This window comes from Lampris incognitus, chromosome 15, assembly GCF_029633865.1.
Source record: "Lampris incognitus isolate fLamInc1 chromosome 15, fLamInc1.hap2, whole genome shotgun sequence".
In the NCBI taxonomy this organism is placed as follows: Eukaryota; Metazoa; Chordata; class Actinopteri; order Lampriformes; family Lampridae; genus Lampris; species Lampris incognitus.
This window is the reverse complement of record NC_079225.1, coordinates 46,284,052-46,297,548: the sequence shown is the minus strand read 5'-3', so window position 1 is coordinate 46,297,548 and position 13,497 is coordinate 46,284,052. Positions and strand designations below refer to the sequence as shown.

The 13,497-nt window shown below is 53.6% G+C and overlaps 1 protein-coding gene and 1 pseudogene across 3 annotated transcripts in view; both read right to left on the bottom strand.

The window, feature by feature from the left end:
- Positions 1–13,497, bottom strand: part of myo6a (myosin VIa) — a 190,685-nt gene that overhangs the window by 156,357 nt on the left and 20,831 nt on the right. The gene's annotated exons all lie outside the window — the stretch shown is intronic.
- LOC130124891 (zinc finger CCCH domain-containing protein 13-like) overlaps positions 4,109–13,497 on the bottom strand; it is a 19,389-nt pseudogene continuing 10,000 nt past the window's right edge.

The following is a 13,497-nucleotide window of genomic DNA, read 5'->3' as shown; positions in this document are numbered from 1 at the left end:
ATGCTTGGTAAACATCCATCCATCATCCAAACCGCTTATCCTGCTCAGGGCCGCGGGGATGCTGGAGCCTGTCCCAGCATCCACTGAGCAGCAAGCGGGGAGACACCCTGGACAGGCCGCCAGGCCATCACAGGGCCCACACACACACACACAGACACACACACACAGACACACACACACACACACACACACACACACACACACACACAGACACACACACACACACACAGACACACACACACACACACACACAGACCTAGGGACAATGTAGTACGGCCGATTCACCTGAACCACATGACTTTGGACTGTGGGAGGAAACCAGAGCCCCCGGAGGAAACCCACACAGACATGGGGAGAACATGCAAACTCCACACAGAGGACGACCCGGGACGACCCCCAAGGTTGGACTACCCCGGGGCTCGAACCCAGGACCTTCTTGCTGCGAGGAGACCGCGCTAACCACGGCGCCACCGTGCCGCCCCTTGGTAAACATTCCTCTAACAAAGAGCCACAGCTGTCCAGGTCTGGTACAGTAACACACATTTCCACATGGTGTACTCAGGATGAAGTGTGGTGGAGGTGTGAAGGCTCCATCTCCTCCACATGGTGTACTCGGGATGAAGTGTGGTGGAGGTGTGAAGGCTCCATCTCCTCCACATGGTGTACTGAGGATGAAGTGTGGTGGAGGTGTGAAGGCTCCATCTCCTCCACATGGTGTACTCAGGATGAAGTGTGGTGGAGGTGTGGAGGCTCCACCTCCTCCACATGGTGTACTCGGGATGAAGTGTGGTGGAGGTGTGAAGGCTCCATCTCCTCCACATGGTGTACTGAGGATGAAGTGTGGTGGAGGTGTGAAGGCTCCATCTCCTCCACATGGTGTACTCAGGATGAAGTGTGGTGGAGGTGTGAAGGCTCCATCTCCTCCACATGGTGTACTCAGGATGAAGTGTGGTGGAGGTGTGGAGGCTCCATCTCCTCCACATGGTGTACTCAGGATGAAGTGTGGTGGAGGTGTGAAGGCTCCATCTCCTCCACATGGTGTACTCGGGATGAAGTGTGGTGGAGGTGTGGAGGCTCCATCTCCTCCACATGGTGTACTGAGGATGAAGTGTGGTGGAGGTGTGGAGGCTCCATCTCCTCCACATGGTGTACTCAGGATGAAGTCTGGTGGAGGTGTGGAGGCTCCATCTCCTCCACATGGTGTACTGAGGATGAAGTGTGGTGGAGGTGTGAAGGCTCCATCTCCTCCACATGGTGTACTGAGGATGAAGTGTGGTGGAGGTGTGGAGGCTCCATCTCCTCCACATGTCCACCGGCGGGACCTGAGAACAGCCACAGGCCTCCAGCTCTCTAACAGAGTCAGCACATGTGGTGCGTTCGGGTCTTTTATGATCTGGCGTATGGAAACTAAAAGCAGGAAGGTGAGTTATACCCTGCAGCACATCTGCTCAGGGGTGGGCGGGCCTGGCCGGGCCGGGCCGGGCCGGGGCCATGAGATAGGCCATCAGTGGAAATGTTTGGCTAAGTAAAAGTACATGTTCCTCAGGCAGATCTAACTTGAAAAACTCGAAACTAACTGACAAGAAAAACCCTAAATGGTGACAGAGGAAGTGGTGGAAGGTAACGCCTGGCCCCGACCTTCATTTTGTTTTTGTTTTTTTTCCAGTATCGACACGGAGAAGGTCGGGTCACATCTCACCCGTTCTCACCCCTCAGTGACCTTCTGTACTCCTCCAGGAGGAACGTAAATGATCTCTCACTCTGCTGCCTGCCCGGGTACAAACAAGACACTTCAGTTTTGAATCGGCCTTGCTGGGGAGAAGGACGTCTGGAGTGCCCTGCTTAGCTTGCTGCCACCGCGAGCCGGCCCCGGAGAGGCAGCTGATGATGACATGATATGATGACATGATGACATGAGATGATATACAAGATGAGATGATATATGAGATGAGATGATATATGAGATGAGATGATATATGAGATGGCATGAGATGAGATGAGATGAAATGAGATGATAGATGAGATGATATATGAGATGAGATGATATATTAGATGAGATGAGATGATATATTAGATGAGATGAGATGATATATGAGATGAGATGATATATTAGATGAGATGAGATGAGATGATATATGAGATGAGATGAGATGATATATGAGATGAGATGATATATGAGATGAGATGAGATGATATATGAGATGAGATGATATATGAGATGAGATGATATATTAGATGAGATGAGATGATATATGAGATGAGATGATATATGAGATGAGATGATGTGAGATGAGATGAGATGAGATGATATATGAGATGAGATGAGATGAGATGATATATGAGATGAGATGAGATGAGATGATATATGAGATGAGATGATATATGAGATGAGATGAGATGAGATGATATATGAGATGAGATGAGATGAGATGATATATGAGATGAGATGATATATGAGATGAGATGAGAGATGAGATGAGATGATATATGAGATGAGATGAGATCCCTTTTTTATATCACACATTCAATTTTCACAGGTGTAAATATGCATTATAGATATCCAAAATGGAATACAAGCCAGTTACAAATCAAACCTAACTAATTTGGTTAAAATGCCAAGTGTTGTATTGAGTCTGGGTGGCGTGGTGGTCTATTCTGTTGCCTACCAACACGGGGATCGCCGGTTCAAATCCCCATGTTACCTCCAGCTTGGTCGGGCATCCCTACAGACACAATTGGCCATATCTGCGGGTAGGAAGCCGGATGTGGGTATGTGTCCTGGTCGCTGCACTAGCGCCTCCTCTGGTCAGCCAGGTCGCCTGTTTGGGGGGGGGGGAACTGGGGGGGGAATAGCGTGATCCTCCCATGTGCTACATCCCCCCGGTGAAACTCCTCACTGTCAGGTGAAAAGTAGCGGCTGGTGACTCCACATGTATGGAGGAGGCATGTGGTAGTCTGCAGCCCTCCTGGATCAGCAGAGGGGGTGGAGCAGAGACCGGGACGGCTCGGAGGAGTGGGGTAATTGGCCGAGTAAAATAGAGGGGGGGGGGGAATGTCAACTGTTGTAATGAGAAATTCAAATCCCCCCCCCCCACCCCAACCACCTTTTTCTCCCCAATTTTACCTGGTCAATTACCCCACTCTTCCAAGCCGTCCCAGTCACTGCTCCACCCACTCTGCCAGGAGGGGGTGGAGGAGGGCTGCAGACTACCACATGCCTCCTCCCATACATGTGGAGTCGCCAGCCGCTTCTTTTCACCTGACAGTGAGGAGTTTCACCAGGGGGATGTAGTGCATGGGAGGATCACGCTATTCTACCCAGTCCCCCCTCCGCCCACAAACAGGCGCCCCGACCGACCAGAGGAGGCGCTAGTGCAGCGACCAGGACACATACCCACATCCAGCGTCCCACCCACAGACACGGCCAATTGCGTCTGTAGGGACGCCCAACCAAGATGGAGGTAACACAGGGATTCGAACCGGCGATCCCCGTGTTGGTACGCAACAGAATAAACCACCACGCCACCCGGACGCCCCTAGAAATTTAAATCTTGGTATCAAAAGCTCCATTCCAGCAGGGGAACAAGAGCATCGTGGCCTGCCTGAATGTCCAGGACAGTGGGAATTCAACATGTTGAAATGCTGATTGTTGAGACCAGAATTCCCGTGTTTCATATTGAGCATTACATTTCAGAAGCTGATGTAAAAAATAGACTGATAAACAACCGGCGTTTTAACCAGATAAAACTTAGTTTCTAACATCGACAACTGTTACTTTAACTAATTAAAACTGAATTATAACCAGCTGTAATTCCATTTCTTGTATCAATAAATTGCATTTTAACTGGTGAGGATGAATCTGTGACATCAAAATCAAAAGACATTGAAGAGACAGAGAAGGGAAGAACAACCGTCCATCAGCGTAGAGCAATGTGATAACACGGTGAGACATGACGGTGCTGCTGGGGTGAGTCTTAAAACCCCACTCCACACTCCCCACTCCCCACTCCCGACTCCACTCTCCCCACTCCCCACTCCACACTCCTCACTCCCCACTCCACACTCCCCACTCCCCACTCCCCACTCCCCACTCCCCACTCCACACTCCTCACTCCCCACTCCCCACTCCCCACTCCAGACTCCAGACTCCACACTCCACACTCCCCACTCCCCACTCCACACTCCCCACTCCCCACTCCCCACTCCCCACTCCCCATTCCACACTCCCCACTCCACACTCCCCACTCCCCACTCCCCACTCCCCACTCCCGACTCCACACTCCCCACTCCCCACTCCAGACTCCAGACTCCCCACTCCCCACTCCAGACTCCAGACTCCCCACTCCCCACTCCCCACTCCACACTCCCCACTCCCCACTCCAGACTCCAGACTCCACACTCCCCACTCCACACTCCCCACTCCACACTCCCCACTCCCCACTCCACACTCCAGACTCCCCACTCCCCACTCCCCACTCCCCACTCCACACTCCTCACTCCCCACTCCCCACTCCACACTCCCCACTCCCCACTCCCCACTCCACACTCCCCACTCCACACTCCACACTCCAGACTCCAGACTCCCCACTCCCCACTCCCCACTCCACACTCCCCACTCCACACTCCCCACTCCAGACTCCAGACTCCCCACTCCACACTCCACACTCCACACTCCCCACTCCCCACTCCACACTCCCCACTCCAGACTCCACACTCCACACTCCCCACTCCCCACTCCCCACTCCACACTCCCCACTCCCCACTCCCCACCCCCCACTCCAGACTCCAGGGATTACAACTGTTTCACGGGCCAAAACGAAGCAAACAGCCCGGCTTGGTTTGTTTCTCCTTCCAGTTTCATAATTTTTCACAAGAAAGCTTAAAGGAAACCGACAGACTTCCCAGACAGCCGTAAAGACCACCCCCCACCCACCCCCCACCACACACACACACCCAACACCCTCAGGATCCCATCCATCCATCCATTAGCCAACCGCTGATCCCGCTCTCAGGGATGCTGGAGCCTATCCCAGCAGTCACTGGGCGGCAGGCAGGGAGACACCCTGGACAGGCTGCCAGGCTATCACACACACACACACACACACACACACACACACACACACACACACACACACACACACACACACACCCACACATACACACCTAGGGACAGTGTAGTACGGCAGAGTCACCTGACCTCCATGTGTTTGGACTGTGGGAGGAAACCGGAGCCCCCGGAGGAAACCCACACAGACACGGGGAGAACATGCAAACTCCACACAGAGGACGACCCGGGACCACCCCCAAGGTTGGACTACCCTGGGGCTCGAACCCACGACCTTCTTGCTGTAGGACGACCGCGCTAACCACCGTGCCACCGTGCCGCCACTCTCAGGATCATGAATGTCACGTCCAATATCCACACAACACGTCACATTACTGAACCAGAGACTCCATGTTTCACTTTGTTAAGGTGAAGACAGCGATCATCCCGACTACTCCCAGTTAAATCAGCCTCCACTAGGCTCACACTCATGTCCTGTTACACGTTTCCAACAGAGAACTCTGTTACAGGCAGGCAGACCGGCAGACAGACAGGCAGACAGGCAGACAGGCGGACAGATAGACAGGCAGGCAGACAGGCAGACCGGCAGACAGGCGGACAGATAGACAGACAGGCAGACAGGCAGGCAGACAGGCAGGCAGGCAGACCGGCAGACAGGCGGACAGATAGGCAGGCAGGCAGACAGACAGACAGGCAGATAGGCAGACAGACAGGCAGGCAGGCAGACAGGCAGGCAGACAAGCAGGCAGACAGGCAGGCAGACAGACAGACAGGCAGACAGGCAGACAGGCAGGCAGGCAGACAGACAGGCAGATAGGCAGGCAGACAGACAGGCAGGCAGACAGGCAGACAAGCAGACCGGCAGACAGACAGACAGGCAGGCAGGCAGACAGGCAGACAGACACGCAGACAGGCAGGCAGACAGGCAGACAGACCGGCAGGCAGGCAGGCAGACAGGCAGGCAGACAGACAGGCAGACAAGCAGACAGACAGGCAGACAGGCAGGCAGACAGGCAGACAGACAGGCAGACAGGCAGGCAGACAGGCAGGCAGACAGGCAGGCAGGCAGACAGACAGACAGGCAGACAGGCAGACAGGCAGGCAGGCAGACAGACAGGCAGATAGGCAGGCAGACAGACAGGCAGGCAGACAGACAGGCAGACAAGCAGACCGGCAGACAGACAGACAGGCAGGCAGGCAGACAGGCAGACAGACACGCAGACAGGCAGGCAGACAGGCAGACAGACCGGCAGGCAGGCAGGCAGACAGGCAGGCAGACAGACAGGCAGACAAGCAGACAGACAGGCAGACAGGCAGGCAGACAGGCAGACAGACAGGCAGACAGGCAGGCAGACAGGCAGGCAGGCAGGCAGACAGGCAGACAAGCAGACTGGCAGACAGACAGACAGGCAGGCAGACAGGCAGACAGACAGGCAGACAGACAGACAGGCAGGCAGAAGTGGAGTTCGGCCTCCATCAGATCAACACGTCCACTCTTTGCTCATTGGTTATGCAGGTCAGGCTTTGCTTTGGGAAACCCGGCACCAAAGAAAAATCCTGACCTTCGACACAAAGTCTCATCAGTATGTTAACACTGAGAGCCGTTCTCCTACAAAACCCCTCAGACAGGAAGGCATGATGGGAAACCGTGGCAACGCAAGTGGCAGCGGTCGCTGGGTGGCAAAGCACCCCGGTCATCAGGGCATCTGGGTAATCTGGGAGGGTAAAGGTCACCGTAACGCCTCAGCAGCCACTGAACAACAGTGAGAGGACCTCCCTCCTCCGTGAGCCACTAACCTGGTTTACTCTGACCTCTGACCTCTCCGCTTATGTTTGTCTTCAGGGGGACAGAAACATGCATTATGCCTGTATGTGTGGGGTGATGGGTGAATTGTTACTCAGGGAGAAAAAAACTCAAGCAAATTAATGAAAATGTCTGATAGCAGTAATTCAACACCGTCGCTTATCGTCTTTCGATGGTGTCGTATCAGAATGACACGTGGATGTTGTCACATCACAACACACGGCTTTGTTGTTTAAATGAATGATGACAAGTGTCTACGGCCTAAAATGTCTCACAAAACGAGGCGTGAAATAATTAGGGGAGCATTAAGTGAAAACTAGTTTTCCTTTGATAGCATACTTGACATTACCAAACAGTTCAATGTGGTGCACCTCAGACGGGGCACTGAACATGGGATCTCTGCACATGTAAGCGGATATGAAAACGAAGGGGGTGTCTGGGTGGTGGTCTAGTCCGTTGCCTACCAACAGGGGGCTCGGCGGTTCGAATCCCCGTGTTACCTCCGGCCTGGTCGGGCGTCCCTACAGACACAACTGGCCGTGTCTGTGGGTGGGAAGCCGGATGTGGGTATGTGTCCTGGTCGCTGCACTAGCGCCTCCTCTGGTCGGTTGGGGCACCTGTTTAGGGGGGAGGGGGAACTGGGGGGAATAGCGTGATCCTCCACCGTGCTACGTCCCCCTGGTGAAACTCCTCACTGTCAGGTGAATAGCGGGTGGTGACTCCACATGTATGGGAGGAGACATGTGGTGGTCTGCAGCCCTCCTGGATCAGCAGAGGGGGTGGAGCAGAGACCGGGACGGCTCGGGAGGGTGGGGTAACTGGCCGGGTACAACTGGGAGAAAAAAAATGTAAAAGAAAAGAAAAGCCGGAAGCCTGAAAACCCAACGAGGGTCCTGCTGACCACATGAAGGTGAGTGAGATGACCTGAGAGCGCGGACGCCACCGCCGACATGAGCTGGAGGTCTAAAGGCCGTCCATGTCTCACTGCCTCCAGACACGGCAGCAGGCCGGCCGCCGCCGCCGCCGCCTCCAGCCGTCTCTCTGTCCAGCAGGAGCACGTCTTGGCTGTCCGTCAAGCTGCGCTGGACCACGTTCAATGGCGACTTTCATCGGTTTGGAGATCGACTCGCCAAGCCGTTAAGTGCCATTGACGCGGCGAGACACAGAGGGGCTATAACATTTAATTAGGCCTCAAATGAAACTGCAGTCATCTGCACCAAGCACAACGGCCTCTTGTGTTTCGGGTCCGTGCAACCCGGCCCGCAAACAGCAGGCTCGTCCGTCTCCGCTTGAGTGCCGCCGAGCAACACACTCGACCCTCGCCTCACGTGCTCCACGTCCATCGCAAGCTGTGATTTCAGCGGCTTGGCGCGGACGAGTCGCTTGTCTTGGCCGGATATCGAACAGAAACGGTACGAGAACAACGAGACAACATTTAGAAGTTTACATATGACAGAGAGGAACTGCGTTATCTCTCGGAGACGTTACACCTGGTTACCTTCTCTATGTCTTAATCGATCAATCACTGCTTCCATTGATCGATTAACTTAAATCGATAAAATGCCAAAGATAACGAGGGAAGGCCACGACAGGTTCCCGGAGCCCCGAGTGTCGTCTCACAACAGCTTACTGGGTCTGACCCGAAACCCATCTTAAGGCGACCGGGTGGCGTGGCGGTCTACTCCGTGGCCTCCCAACACGGGGATCGCCGGTTCGAGTCCCCGTGTTACCTCCGGCTTGGTCAGGCGTCCCTACAGACACAACTGGCCGTGTCTGTGGGTGGGAAGCCGGATGTGGGTATGTGTCCTGGTCGCTGCACTAGCGCCTCCTCTGGTCGGTTGGGGCACCTGTTTAGGGGGGAGGAGGAACTGGGGGGAATAGCGTGATCCTCCCACGCGCTACGTCCCCCTGGTGAAACTCCTCACTGTCAGGTGAAAAGAAGCAGCTGGTGACTCCACATGTATGGGAGGAGGCATGTGGTAGTCTGCAGCCCTCCCAGGATCAGCAGGGGGGGTGGAGCAGAGACCGGGACGGCTCAGAGGAGGTGGAGCAGAGACCGGGACGGCTCAGAGGGGGTGGAGCAGAGACCGGGACGGCTCAGAGGGGGTGGAGCAGAGACCGGGACGGCTCAGAGGGGGTGGAGCAGAGACCGGGACGGCTCAGAGGGGGTGGAGCAGAGACCGGGACGGCTCAGAGGAGGTGGAGCAGAGACCGGGACGGCTCAGAGGGGGTGGAGCAGAGACCGGGACGGCTCAGAGGGGGTGGAGCAGAGACCGGGACGGCTCAGAGGGGGTGGAGCAGAGACCGGGATGGCTCAGAGGGGGTGGAGCAGAGACCGGGGCGGCTCAGAGGGGGTGGAGCAGAGACCGGGACGGCTCGGGAGAGCGGGGTGATTGGCCCAGTACAACTGGGGAGAAAAAAAAAGGGGGGGGGGGATCCCAAAAAATAAAATAAAATAAAATTAAAAAAAACCTAATTTCAAGACGTTAGAGGGAGAGACGAGCACATGTGAGCGAACGTAAAGCTGAAAGCAGCAAACCTTTGGTGTTTTTACTTGACAAGAGAAAACGATTCATCAATTACCGAGATGATGATCAATTAACGTTCTGCCGACTACCTGATCAGTTACTCGGCTAGTCATTGCAGCGCTGCTGTACACATTATCTAGAGTCTGTTATCCAATATCTGTCCAACAAGGAGGACGTCAGAAGATGGAGGCTATTTCTGTGTAATCGTAATAACTTAAAACAAACCCTAAAGCCAGTCTGACGAGGGATTCTGGCCTCACTGGAGAGGAAGCAGCCCTATAAAGTGTGTGATAAAGCACCAGGAACCACTGGGGGGGGGGCGGGGGGGTGGATGGTCAAAGTTGAACCCAACCGAGGCGATGAGATAATATTTATTCCTTTGGACTTCCTGATCGGGTGCACATTGATAACACAGAAGGCCGCTGACCAATCCCGGTCCCAGACCAGGTTCGTGGGCGGAGGTTCTGCGGCTGCAGAGAAGGAAAATGGGTTCGCCGTCTTTACGTCTTAAAGCATGACGACGGCGAGCAAGTTGGCACACATTCAACTTTGGGCGGGTTAACACACACGTCGGGCCTGCGGGGTTAATAAGAAAATGTGGATCACATGATGAAAGCCGACTTGTCTAAATTGTGTTTCAGGGCCCGGACGCGAGGCTGTTCTCCGCTCACACACGTCTATAATTAACTCTTACGCAACTCAGCTGCAGTGAACGTCAGCGCAGTGACCCGCTTCAGCTTTTACAGGAGACTTGTCTGGCGAGCTGCAGCCAGGGGTGCTGCAAGGAATTCAGCCCCCCCCCCCCTGAAAAGATGCGCCGCTGGGCCCCCAACTGCTATGCATCTTCTTTAGTTCACTGTCACGATGCCCGTCTACAGGAGCCCTTGTTTAGACGAGCTCCTGAGTTCTGTCCAGACGGCCCCTTATTGTTTGGGGCCCCCTGAAAAGTCCTCTCTCCTCTCAGCAGACCTCCTCCGGATGGGCTGTTTGTCTGATGGTGTTCGGGCTTGACGGTTCGAAGGCAGACACAACACATACGACCGAGGGAAGTAAACCCTGGACCTGATTCAGGGCCCCCTTCAGGCGGCCTGCCTCTAAATGGAGCAGCAAGACAACGCCATACACCGATCTGAACCGGGACTGAGATCAAAATCAGAAGCAGCGGGAGTCAAAATCAAAATCAGAGGCGGGTTAGTTTACAGATCGTCACAAAGCAGTAATTTGGCACGCTGGACACAAACTGGGAGTCGAGGACATAGTAACACTGATTTTAAAGTAATATCAACATACAGCGGGCGGCACGGCACGGTGGCGCGGTGGTTAGCGCGGGTCGCCTCACGGCGAGAAGGTCCGGGGTTCGAGGCCCCGGGTCGTCCAACCTTGGGCGTCGTCCCGGGTCGTCCTCCGTGTGGAGTTTGCATGTTCTCCTCGTGTCTGTGTGGGTTTCCTCCGGGTGCTCCAGTTTCCTCCCACAGTCCAAAGACCTGTAGGTCAGGTGACTCAGCTGTACTGAATTGTCCCTAGGTGTGTGTGTGTGTGTGTGTGTGTTGTGTGTGTGTATATCGGCCCTGTGTGAAGGCCTGGCAGCCTGTCCAAGGTGTCTCCCTGCCTCCTGCCCAGTGACTGCCGGGCTAGGCTCCAGCATCTCCGCCACCCTGACAGCAGATGAGCGGTTGGGATAATGGATCGTGGATGGATAAAAGTGTAGAAAGACATCAGCACTGCAGTCGTCTAAATTTGTGCAATACTGAAACTGTCAGTCCACCTACTCCAGCATTAAGCCCCAAACATCCCATTCAAACGCTCAAAACCACACCGTTAAACTTAAAACTTATAAAATAAAAAAAAGAATCCTAACGGACACCGGACCTGCAGAACAGCTCATAAAGCGAAGGACCAGCTATGAGACTAGAGCTGGTCCGGTCTCTGCAGCCTTACTCGTTTGAGCACAGCTGTCAAATAACAAGTAGAGCTGCAGACTAAACCGAACAGCTACTTACAGCCACGCGTGTGCTGGCGTGTTGCAGCAACGTGCACGCGCATCCTTTTCTGGAGGTTTCGTGTGAACCCGACTGGAGGCCCCTCCCTACAAGCCTGACTTGCACCCACTAGAAATGGCAGCCGCGGGGGAGCTTAGCCGACTAGCTATCTCCTCGCAGCCGTGCACGATTCTGTCTTAAAGCCCTCAGAAAACGATTCATCGGTTCAGAGCACAGTGCGGCACCGGACCCGACAGATCGACCCACCCCAGAACAGGGTGAACCGCCTGCAGGAGGGCGCAGAGTAGGTCCAAAACTGACCTCGAATACTCTCCCCTTGACCAGTTCAGAGACTAGCACCGCAGCTAGCATACATGCCGTAGTAAGCCAGCTAACGACAATGCGTCCAGCTTGGGTCAGAAATGGACCACATCGATAGCGGTTTAACTGAAATGGCAGACTCCATAACGTCACTGGAGGGGGAAATGACGTCACTGGAGGGGAAATGACATCACTGGGTGACGTCTGTGGGGGCGATGACGTCAATTGAGGGGGAAATGATGTCGCTGGAGGGGGAAATTACATCACTGGATGGGGAAATGACGTCACTGGAGGGGGAAATGATGTCACTGTGGGAAATGATGTCAGTGGAGAGGAAATGACGTAAGTTGAGGGGGAAATGACGTCACAGTAGGGGAAATGACGTCACTGGATGGGAAATGATGCCACTGGAGGGGGAAATGATGCCACTGGAGGGGGGAATGACGCCAATGGAGGGGGGAATGACGTCACTGGAGGGGGGAAATGACATCAGTGGAGGGGGAAATGACGTCACCTGAGGGGGAAATGACTTCAGTGGAGGGGGAAATGACAGAAGTGACACACGGTGTTTCCCCCCAACACAAAATGACTCCATAGCTGCGACACCGCTCTCCTATGCTATCGAACACATTGCTCACCTTGAGGCGAAAACAGGCGACCTGGAGAACCAGTCTGTCTACAGGCGTAGGCAAATTTTTATTTCTAACTAATTAGTGTCATACCTTCAGTTAAAACGGGCTCAATACATCGGCTGAGGGACTTGAAGGAATTAGTGGAGGCTCTCTGAGGCCCCTCTCACCCCTTACAGAAGGTGCAACACGGTTCAGTCCACCCCTCACAAGCGTCGCTCAGTGCAGCTCATCTCTTTCCCAGAGGAAACAACCTCTGGGTTGCAGAAAAGAAAAGAGACGAGGAAAGGGAGAGAAGGCAAAATGACTCGACGACTTAGCAAACAAGAAGTCCCGTCAGCGGGCATTTACTGTGGAATAAACATCGCGGGCGTCAGCATCAGTGCCCCAAGATGCATCAAAGTTTGAAGCGATACTACACATTTTAACAGTCACTGCAAGATAGCGAAGTCAGGTCAAGTTGGGCGAAGTTAGGTGAAGTTAAACTAGGTTAATGTGCTGTGATGGTAAATAATATACAGTATGCTAGAACTCCAAAAGGGATGCGTGAGAGACAAAAGAGGAAGGGGGCCCCCAGAGACCGCTTATGCACAGGGCCCCGAATGTTGTGCTACACCCCTGGAATCCCATGCCATCGTTGTCGATTACTGAAAAAAAATTGTACTTGAAAAATGTAGAAAGCCGAGGCCACGTATCAAGATTTTATAATTCGTTGATGCCAAATTCTGAGGAATCATTGGACAAACCAAACGCTTGGAGAACAGAAATACATGAAAATACTGATACAGCGGATTGGGAAATGGTCCGTTTCAAACGATAAATACAAGTCTTTCATTATTACAAAATAACTGGCTAGTGAGAATGTAAACCCGTTAAACTCAACAAATGTCTCCTGTTATCCGAGATCATTGTGTGAAATGCTCCGAGGAGAAGGGAACTCTCTTACGCTGGGTTTGGGAATGCTGACAGAGCCAATTATGTTGGGGGGGGAAAAACATCCGTGTTTCACAGATTGTCAGTAAGAAGGCCCCGTGCTGTGCCAAACTTTATACACTTGGAATTTACCCAGGGTATCTTTCCGTAACAAGGAAACAAACACTACTACTGGACTTTGGACTTCTTCCGGCCAGGAAAGGGATTGCATTCTGCTGGAAGAGTACAACTCCTCCAT